Consider the following 11,692-nt stretch of genomic DNA (forward strand, 5'->3'; position numbering starts at 1 on the left):
CATGTAGGTCATGCAAAATACCAGCTGTTGCTATTTTGTTGTTTAATGCTTGTAAAATTAGGTGAGTGAATGTGTAGATGGCATTCTCAGCTCAGCAACTCTTCTCAAATTCAAACTATGATATAATGAGGATATTATTGTTGCTCAGGTGGGGTTGTGTTCTAGAAAACAGACCCCAGAAATTAGGGAAAATGATGTCAGTAGTGAAATGGGTCAGCAGCCATTGATCTAATTTTATCTCCTATCATCTTTCTTATACACGAGCTTAACAATGGCACAATACAATATCTACACATACATCTATGCTCTGCAAGCTGCTGTGAAGGGCATGGCAGAGGAAAAACGGCCTAAGTTATATTAGATTCAATTTTCATTCCATGTAGCAAAAATGAGATGATAATTGTGTGTGATGTATTACATATTTCAGGAAAATCATTGCTCATTATATATGAAAAAGTCTTTAGTACTCTGTTAGAAACACATCAAATCCAAATCAGCTATTATTTTTTTGAGAGCATATAAATTTCTTAATTTCATAAGGAAAAGTGGATCGGACATTAATATTATTGAATTTTATGTAAGTTACTTGTTCAACATACTCCTTTGATTTCTCTCTTGAACTGTTTGTCCCTATATTTTCCACTACATGTAAGAAATGATTATTAATCATATCCCCTACTTGTGTCTGATCATTTATAGACCTTGCATTTAAATCAGTAGTGATGTTATCCAGTTGTGTGGCTACATTTCATATAGCCTTAAGCTCGTTGAAATAATACTGATTTGTGACAAAAAGTTCCTTGATTTTTTATAACTTTTCATAGTAAATTTGAGTAATATTTGTAGTGTGCAACTACTGCAGGATATTTACCCATTCTTGCCAACAGATACATTTCCGTTTTACATGACTGTTTAATGTCCTTTCTGATTATCTTATACACAAAGCTGTTTTCAAAACAATGATATGAATTTATCCTGGAACAGAGTAAATTTTGTGGCAGCATTTAGTGCATTATAAGTTTCATCTCAGGACATTTCTTGTAAACTACTATTAAAAATGTTTGTACTAAAATCATTAATTATTCTGATTTCCTCTGAATAGTATCTGTGCTGTAAGTGACAACATTATTTACCCTAGCTGTGCTTCGGGAACAGAGAGAGCATTTTCTTGCTTTGAGATTAAGCAAGGAAAACATTATCAATTAAAATCCTACTGTCCTTGTCAACTCATGTTGGGAAAGTAATTACTGAGATCAAATTGTAGGACCCAAATAAAGGTTCCATATCACTTGTCCTTTCAAAACCCTTTATAAAATCTCCATTGAAATCACCACAGACTATCACATGCTGCTGTCCGACATATAACGTAGTGATGAATCCAAATGCCTCATAAATAGTTCAAAATTTAGCAGTGGGGAACTACAAACATACAGTCCAATCAAATGTTAACTGTTTTTCAGTACTAATTCAGAAGCACACATTTCTGTGTACTGATCACTACTAAAACTAATTGTTTCAATGTTTTTGAGGCTTAATATATATAGCAACTCCTCCTTTTTCCATATTAGTTCTACATGAGTAAGATGCTAGAGTGTAATCTTTCATTTTTAACTTTATTTTTTTAGAGCTCTGTAAATTTTCCAAACAGACTCTTGTACTTTATTCTGACAAAATATGCTAACTTCATTATTCTGTGCATTCTTATGCATTTTGTGGTCTTATCTGTTGTTTATAAACTCGTTTCAAGAGTTGTTTCTCCTTAACCACTTTCGTTACCATTCTACACTGAGTTTCTTTGCTAGAAGTTGCTGCAGCCTATTGCGATCCACGTCTTGATAAGGCTCTTCCCCCCTCCTGTGTCAAGTCAAATATATTAGTTACCGTACTACCATAACCTCAACAGTAGTTGGAGTTAAAGAACTGTTCTTTCACCCATTACTTGTTACTGAGGGTATTTTCGTTCTGTCGTTACAACTGCAAAAAACGACGGAACGAGAATACCCCCAGGAATTGTGAAGCAACTACGGACATGATGGCGACACGAATCAAGAATTGGTTGCTACCTTTGCCGAGTTCCCAGGATCTTTTTCGCTCTTCAATCTATCCGATTAAAATTTCCCGAAAACGCGATTGGCTTTCCTCGCGGAAGTTATATTTATTACCGATGTCTGTATTCACTGTATTGTTAATTTGTTTAGTGCAAAATACACGTTTCCCAGCGTGTCTGAGCGTCGCGTTTGTTCATTTAAAATATGCGCCGCAGAAAGACTAGCATAACACTTAAGAAGAGCTATCGAAAAAAGCCAGTATCATGCACACACTTTATCGCGGCAATTTTCTTTTTATTTTCAACTGTGGTTGCTCTTGCTTAAGACATGGTTAAAGTCGGGCCTGTACTATCATGTTCTCCATGTTAGCAATTTCACAGTTAGCGAATGCGTTGTGCGCTCCCTTTGCTTTGTGTTCTTTCTTTTCTAACTTCGAAATGAGTACAGTACAGAGCTTCAAACCAAATTTGTGACTGGATTCGAGTATGAACCTCACAAAACCATAAGAATCTTCGATCCCCGTGACCATTAAACCAATTCTACTTTTGCAGGGACAGATGCCAGCCCTGCGAGAGATAGGCGTATCCATGGAGGTTTGAATAATTCTTTCCTCTATGGCTTTCGGACAGTCTTTTGTCTGGGAGTCTTTTTGTTGCTAAGCGACTGCAGGAAGCTTGTCATTAGCTAGTGGTGGCTCAGTGGCTGGTTGGCAGCACGCGTGTGGACATTGGGCGGAACGAACAGCGTAGCTGCTCTTCAAAGCCAACGCGCGTTTGTCTAGAGAACAAAGGTGAGTGTCGTTTCGCTTTGTTTGATTATAGATATGATAGTAGTTTTCAATGTTTAACCCTATTCACTCCTATTTCATTTTAAACCATGTCCAGAGCGACGAGTGATACAGACCAAAAAGTGTGGAGTGAAACAGAGGAACAAAGCGTGCAGCACAGCCAGGCCCACGAACTCGTGTGGTCTGTTTGAGAGAAATTTGAGAAAGAGAAGGCAAACAATTCTTACTTCCTGGTGGTCAAGATGTGAAGAGGAGACTGCAGCAGCTTCGATTGTACTGGTAGGCAGAAATACTGTTGTGACAGGAAAACTTATTTTTTGTTTAAGCTTCGGCCGATTATTAATACCACAGTGTGTCAGCTGTAGTTGCTGTTGGTGGCATAATTGGGTAGAAGATGCGGGATCAACTTCTCGCTCATCCGTTTATAGACAGGTTGTGGACGAGTACAGTGAGGTTTCTAAATCCATCTCGTTTTTTTTTTTTTTTTTTTTTAATTTTTAACCGTGATTGAATATTTACTTTGCATATAAGTATGTTCTACTTGAAAGAAACTTTGTGATATGGCGCCTGACATGGTAACTATACCTCATTTCGTGCATTTGTTGAGTGTGCAACAGTGAGTTTGCCCATGGAAACGGGCTTTGAAATTTCTGCCCATTTGGCCTACGTAATGTAGTTAAAGAGTGCGTGCCACTTGTAAATATATCTAATGTGCAAAGTTTGAGTTGAGTCGGAGTTGTCGTACACAAATTTCGTCATGATTGGCGCAAGTAAGTGTTTTTGGTACGTATTTTTAAATAGGACAACCATTTTGTTTGAAATAACACGTTAATATGATATCACAATTAAATAGCTCAGTTTTCGGTCGATAGTATAGGAGTTACGTTGTTTCTTATTGCGTGATACAAAAGTGCATCTGTTTCAGATTCATGATAATCGCATCTATGTGCTGTAGAACTGATGTTAATTTCCGTCTGAATGCACTTTGCATGTTTACGTAGTATCCAAATGTTGAACAACAGTCGTTTTCGTATGGTACTTACGATATATCTATATAATATGGAGCAAAATACTCTGAGCTCTGTAAATTATGTAAATACGTTTTCTGAATTTACTTTGCAATTCCATTTTTATGACAAAAAGTGTGTTAAATATGTCGCTAAGATAAACATTAGGCTGTGCTACTGGTCTCGCTGTTACCGCAACATTTGGCCTTCACATTCGTTAGTTTCACCAACTCGTGACCGAACTATCAACCTAACCTACACTTCGGGCTACGCTAGAGATCAGTCCGTAACAACAAAAGTAGGGTGCAGTATCACACTATAGCCAGAATTACCTATCATTGCTTTCCCTACCTTCTTATATATTCTTATTAAATTACTTGTTCGTCTGCGATTTCTGCTACTTGACCATAAAGATATGAAACTTTGTTGTTGGCCTGGTTGCCGGACTCCGTGTCGTTGTAGTCGTCTTCCCATCCTCCCTCCCTCCCAAGTGTGTATATTTGTGGGTGGGGGGGCGCGGTTAACTTTGAAGAAGGGCATTGCATGAAGGCTGATTTTTGTCAAGTTAGTGTACCTGTTGATCGCCAGTGCCCGACCTGTTTGCTAATTGGTTCTCTTTTTGAACATTTTGTGTGTTATTAGTTACGTAATCAGTTGATTTCTATATGTTTCACTACTCGTTTTTGTGCTATGAATTGCTAACCTAGGTGCTCATCTATGATTTTATATGCCATTACTAGGCTTCATAACCTCATGTAGAAGAGCTTTTAATTTGATTAGGAAAATATTTTCATTAGAGCTAGGTGATTGGTGTAGAGGTAGCATCACTCTCCCAGGAAACATTTTTTTAACAGCTTGCTGCTGTACATAAAGCACTGTCCTTCATTTCATTGCTTAAATGTATTAAGGCTCTCCATCCCGTATTTTAATACGTAGAATTATTATGGTCTAAAATAGTTCTGTAGACTAAAACATCCACTTTCCTTAGAGTACAGATCAGTCATAATATAAATATGATATCTCACTGGAAACAAGTTGCTGTGTTTTTTTATACTTATACAAATTTTATTTCAAAATTTTTAATGACACTAATTTAAATCTTATGCATTTTTCTTCCTTTCATTGTGTACCAAACCTTCTGGTATATACACACACACACACACACACACACACACACACACACACACACACACACACGTGACAGTAGTCAGTTGACAATGAAATCCAGGTGCTTGCTGTAGTGGTTAAAATTATGACTCAAAGTAATGTGATATGCACATAGCGGAAAAATTGTCGGCAAGTGGAATTATATAACACATCTGCTTTGCTGTATGTATCAAAATATTATGTTCATCCAGTATGATTTATTTCTGTGCATTTGTAAAGAATTATTTCATTGTTATCTAAGCGATGCATTATTCTGGCAATTCCGAACACGACAAATCATTGTGAACCTTCATTTCAACATTTTAAGAGCTACAAAACATGAAACACTGCCATATGCTGTGAGAATAGATTTGACTTGTTGTGTGCACAGGAGTGGAAACAATTTTGAGGTAGGCCTAGTAGAAAACTGAGGATAACGTTTAATTCCTGAGTAACAATTAAGTTTTCATTTTATGATGGGGGGGGGGGGGGGAAATGCAAATGGTACTTGTATTGCAAAAGTAATTTATTATTTAATTGCTATAATGTTTATCAATTCCTAAATCCTTTTTTGTGTGTATATATATTGGTCTATAGTGGTATTTAAAATAATAATGAGATAAAATGTGTGTCATTTTGTAAATTGGCGTAATGACATATATCTTTTAATGCTTGAATTCCTCAGCACAGTAGAGTAGGGTGAAGGGGCAGAAGTATGTATGTATGTAGTTGATTATATACGAGGGTAAGTCAATTATTATCTGCAGAGTAGTAATAAAATTTTATTGTAATCAAATAGGAAACTTACAAGAACATAATTTTTCGACATAATCTCCTTGCATTTCAATGCACTTCGTCCATCGTTGTACAAACTTCCTTTCCTGATGCCTCCATAAAAGAAGCTTTTCGGTTAAGATGCGAGCCAGGAATGAACCGTTTCTTTCACCGCTTCGTCTGAGGCAAGTTGACGACCCCTTATTGCCTGTTTGAGTGGACCAAACATAAGAGGCAAGATTGTGACTATATGAAGGATGATCCAGTACTTCAAATTTGAATTTCTGGAGTGTTTCAGCAGTGTGGGCAGCAGTATGCAGATGGGTTTTGTTGTGCAACAACACACCACCTTTTGACAGCAATCCTCAGCATTTGCTTCGAATTGCAGGCTTTAGCCTGGCAGTAAGCATCTCACTGTAACATACACTGTTTGTTATTCCCCTTTCCCCATAATCTTCCAGTACTGGACCTTGTGCACCCCAAAAAACTGTAAACATCAGTTTTCCTGCTGACGGTTGGGACCTTGAACTTTTCTAGCGCGGCAAATTGGATGTTTCCATTCTATACTCTGCCATTTACAGTCTAGCTTGTATTGATGGATCCATGTGTTGTCACCAGTAATGATCTTGCCTAATTAGTTCTCCCCTTTGTTGCCATGCCAACCCAAATGTTTCTTGCAGATGTCCAAGTGCATTTGTTTTTGACTGTGTGAGTTGTTTTGGGATCCATCTTGCACAAACTTTATGAAACCCTAGTCTGTTGTGGATGATTTCGTAGGTTTAACCGTGACTCATTTGCAGACAATGTGCCACTTTGTCAATAGTTAAATCATCTAAGAGAATCATTTCACACGAATGCTCAGTGGTTTCTTCATTTGTGGCGGTAAATGGTTGTCTCTCCTTTATCGTGCATAACACTTGTGCAACCATTTTGGAATTTTTCAATCCATTTGTACACACTCCATTGTGGCAAAACACTGTTCCCGTACTGTACCGAAAGTCTTCGATGAATTTCGGCCCCTGATATGCCTTCCAACCACAAAAAACTGATAACTGGATGTTGCTCTTCTCTGGTGCAAATAGACAGCGGAGCAGCCTTGATTAACAGCATGGCAGCGATAACGAAACTAATCTAGCAGCTTGAAAATTGCAAAGATATAACAACAAATAAACAAAGCATGAGTCATCAACATAAAACAGCTACTACCAAAATAAACAAAAATATAACTAAATTGTGTATAATAATTGACTTACCCTTGTAAAGTCACTGGATCTTGAGTATTTGTTATCCAGCATCTCCACAATTATTTATTTGTCTCAGGAGTAACAGAATTACAATGCCGATATGTGTTTTCACAGTAAGAAAGCTTCCATTCAGAAAGCAAGGCAGAATGCATAAACTAATACTAATGTAGGTTTCACACTGCCACACAGAAATTTTAAAAAAAACTTACAACCTAAAAATAGAAGCCATCTTTAGGATGCTGTCATCACAATGTTGCATTAACTAGATCCTACACTGTAAATGGCAAGATTTGCAGTTCAGCAGGTGTGCTGCTGTTTGTTCTCCCTTGGTATTGTAAATAACTATCCTATGAGGAGAGCCCTGTTTGTTGAGGTTTGACTTGGCTCTCCTAACTCCAGATCTGAGTCTGTACTTCATTTTCTGGTGGGAAACTTTCCAATGCAGCCACACAGTGGGTTAGCAAGCTAGGAGCCTGTGGTTATCCATTATAACACTCTCTAGGATGATGGGGGGGGGGGGGGGTTGCATGCAGGGATTCAATGAAGAGTGCAATGGATTGTATGGAATTCAGTTGTGTCTGGACAGTTTGATATCCATGTGATAAATGTTCTTGCTAATTAGTGTTTCACTCATTGAGAAAATCTGTAATGCTATACTTTTTAAAAAGGCATCATATTTGCTGTTGACTGTAAAAAATATTTTTTACAGTTGCAATTTTGACCATATGGCCATTATCAGATGGATGCTGCTGAAGTTAAAAACTACTGACTGATTGTGGAGGAACAGCATCCATCCTAAAAGACAGTAACTTGGTTGCTCATAAAAACTTGGCTGTAACAATCTGACATATCACTTTATATGCATACATGTTACAACAGACAAGCATCACAAAAGGCACTAATAGCATTAACAGCACTGCTTGTACATGAAGTGAAGCAATATAACAGTCAAAAACATACAGCAAATTGAGACAAAAAATTTGTAGTGGGATATTTCCCTTTAATTACAGAACCACCATCTAATTTGTGAAATATATTGTAATTACGTAAAAAAAAAAAATTGTAAATGTAGTCGTACAATCCTGTGATCCTTAGAATGTTAGTGAGAGAGGGGTATTTGAGCTGCATCTGAGTACATACTCTGCAAACCACTGCATGATGCATGGTGGTGGGCACCTTGTACCAGTACTAATCATTTGCTTTCCTGTTCCACTTGCAAATTGTGAGTGATAAAGACTGTCTGTATGCCTTCGAATGTTCCTTAATCTCTCCAATCTTCATGGTCTTTATGCAAAATGTACATCGGCAGCAGTAATTTTTTTTTTTATTTCAGCTTCACATGATGGTTCTCTAAATTTTCTAAGTATTATTCTATGAAAAGGAAATCTTTTCCAGGAATTCCCGTTTAAGTCCATGAAGCGTTTCTGTAATACTTGTGTACTGATGGAACCTCTTCGTAGCAAATCTGGCAGCCCCCTTCTGAATTGTTTTGATGTCTTCCGTTAATCTTACCTCGTGGGGGTGCCATACTCGTGAATAGTATTCAAGAATGGGTCACACGTTCCCCTAGAGGTTTGTATGTGGTCTCCTTTACAGGTGAATCCCATTTTCCTAAAATTCTCGAAGTAGACCAGTTCATCCTTACATGCTCATTCCACTTTGCAGTCTTGTACCTAGGTTCTTTATCAACATGACTGTTTCAAGCAGCACACTACTACTGCATTATTTGAACATTGCAGAATTGCTTTTCCTATTCCTTTGCATTAACTCAGGTTTTCTTGCATTTACAGCAAGCTGCTATTCATCACGCCAAATAGAAATTTGTCTGTCACCTTGTATCCTCCTGTGACTCAATGTTGCCATCTCCCCGTACATCCCATGATCAGCGAAAATCTGCAGATTGCTGCTCACCCTTTCTCAGATCATATTGTATATAGAAAATACGAGAGGCCCTGTCCCGCTATCACACATCCCTGGAGCACTGCTGACGACATCTTTGTATCTGATGAACAGTCACTATCAAGGACGATGTACTGGGGTCTACTACTAAGAAGTCTGAGGCAGTTGCATATCTGGGAACATAATCCATATGCTCATCCCTTCACTAAGTCTGCAGTGTGGGGAACTGCTAAAATGCATTACTTAAGATAAAATACAAGCATTCTAATTATAAAAATAAAAATTATAAAAATGTGTGGAGTGTACATGATTCCCCTCATTATCTTGAAAAGCAATGCAGTGCATAAAAAGTTATATGCACCAAAAAAGTTAATTGTTGGATGTTTTTATTGGCCACCTGATTCTGCCGTGACTGTTCCAGGGTCATTAAAAGATAGTTTGTGGTTGGAAGCGTGTAAATACCTAGATCATGTAGTACAAATTGGAGGTAATTTTAATCTATCCAGTATAGATGGGGACATCTATAGATTCATTATGGGGAGGGGGGGGGGGGGGGTTACAGACAGTTGTGCAAAGTATTTCTGAATGCATTTTCTGAAAACTGCCTTGAGCAGCTAGTTCGGCAGCCCACATACAGTAGAAATGTCCTTAGATGTTGTAGCTAAATAGGCCAGACCTTATCAATGGGATCTGAATAGAGATGGGGGTTAGTGATCATGATATCAACGGAGAAAATCGCACAAACATACTGTTGGTTGACCATCGAACAGACTCCTGTATGGATGGCATAGTACGAGGATCACTCAAAAGAAATGCACACTATTTTTTTTGAATCCATCTTTTATTCTACATGTTGAAAGTTGTACAGTGTGTAGATACAATATTTTCATTTCTCCACAATTGCCATACCTCTCAACTGCCTTACGCCATCCTGGAACCAGCGTCTGTATACCTGTTTTAACCACTGTTTGGCAGCGTGCACAAGGGAGTCATCATCTTCGAACCTTGTTCCGCAAAGTCTTTCAGTTTCCCAAAGAGATGATAGTCACATGGTGCTAGGTCAGGACTGTAAGGCGGGTGATTCATTGTTGTCCATCTTAGTTTTGTGATCGCGTCCATGGTTTTTTGACTGACATGTGGCCGTGCATTGTCGTACAACAGCAAATCATCCTGCTTTTGCCGATGTGGTCAAACATGACTCAGTCGAGCTTGAAGTTTCTTCAGTGTCATCACATATGCATCAAAATTTATGGTGGTTCCACCTGGCATGATATCCACAAGCAAGAGTCCTTCGGAATCGAAAAACACTGTAGCTATAACTTTTCCAGCAGAAGGTGTGGTTTTGAATTTTTTTTCTTGGGTGAATTTGCATGGTGCCACTCCATTGATTGCCTCTTCGTCTCTGGTGAAAAGTGATGGAGCCATGTTTCATCACCTGTCACAATTCTTCCAAGAAATTCATCTCCACCATTCTCGTACTGTTCCAAAAAGTTCGCTGCATACCATTTTTCTTGTTTCTTTGTGAGCCACTCTCAACATCCTGGGAACCCACCTGGCACAAGCCTTTCTTTAACACCAACACTTTCAGTATTCTGCAAACACTTCCTTCCCCTATCCAACATAGCGTGACAATTCATTCACTGTGATGCGTCTGTCAGCAGTCACCAGTCACCAATTCGTTAACTCTCTGCACATTGTCTGGAGTGTGTGTAGTATGAGGCCTGCCGTTACGAGGACAATCCTCAATATTCCTGTCCCGCTTTCATCACGTAACCTGCTTGCCTGACTAACTGTACTGCGGTCAACAGCAGCATCTCCATACACCTTTTTAACCTCTTGTGAATGTTTCCCACTGTCTCATTTTCACAGCACAGGAATTCTATGACAGCTCTTTGCTTCTGACGAACGTCAAGTGTAGCAGCCATCTTGAAGACATGCTGTGACGGTGCCACTCATGGGAACAGATTGAACTATGTTTGAAAACAAGTGGAAGGATGTATCTACACACTGTAAAACTTTTACACATGCGTAATGAAAACTGTATTTTTACAAAAATAGTGTAAATTTCTTTTGGAGTGACCCTCATAATAAGCATCTGTGTTGTAGAGAAACAACTGAAAGGTTCAAAACAAATATGTTCCTAAGTCAGGATGGAATCTCACTTCAGTTTTACAAAGAGTAATCTGACACTGGCCCCTTAAGTTTGCTTGTATTTATCAAAAATCTCCGGCCGAGCGCAAAACCTACAGCAACGTAAAAGAAGTGCAGGTAACCCTTTTATATAAGAAGGATAAAACAAGACTTGCAAAATTACAGACCACAATCCTTGACATTGGATGGCTGTAGAATTGTCGAATATATTCATTTTGAATATATAAATTTCCTGGAGACCAGGATGCTTATGTGAAACTTGGCTTGCCATTTTCTCGCATGATATATTGTGAACTATGGATGAAGGGCAACAAGCAGATTCTATATTTGCAGACCGTTACCAAAGGTACACGTATATGGAATGTGTTACCAGATACGTGAGTGACTCGAAGATTCCTTAAGTGATACAACCCAGTATGTTGTCCACAGTGGTGAATGCATTGTGAGCAGTTGTTTTCTATATACTTAAATGATATAGCAGGCAGGGTGGACAGCAATTTGTGGTTGTTTGCTAACAATGCTGTGGTATACGGGAACGCATCACAGTTGGCTATCAATCAGAATGTCAGAACTGCCGCCCCCCCTCTCTCTCTCCCTCTCTCTCTCTCCCTCTCTCTCTAACACGCGATCTAGTGT

General features: G+C 38.5%; 1 long non-coding RNA gene across 1 annotated transcript in view; it reads left to right on the forward strand.

Moving 5' to 3' along the window:
* The first annotated feature begins 2,664 nt into the window (after positions 1-2,664).
* LOC126284513 (uncharacterized) overlaps positions 2,665-11,692 on the forward strand; it is a 48,388-nt gene continuing 39,360 nt past the window's right edge. The window contains exons 1-2 of the long non-coding RNA XR_007551490.1: positions 2,665-2,838; positions 2,933-3,114. This is a non-coding gene — a long non-coding RNA (uncharacterized LOC126284513). The remainder of the gene's footprint in view (positions 2,839-2,932; positions 3,115-11,692) is intronic.

Source organism: Schistocerca gregaria, chromosome 8 (assembly GCF_023897955.1).
Source record: "Schistocerca gregaria isolate iqSchGreg1 chromosome 8, iqSchGreg1.2, whole genome shotgun sequence".
NCBI lineage: Eukaryota > Metazoa > Arthropoda > Insecta > Orthoptera > Acrididae > Schistocerca > Schistocerca gregaria.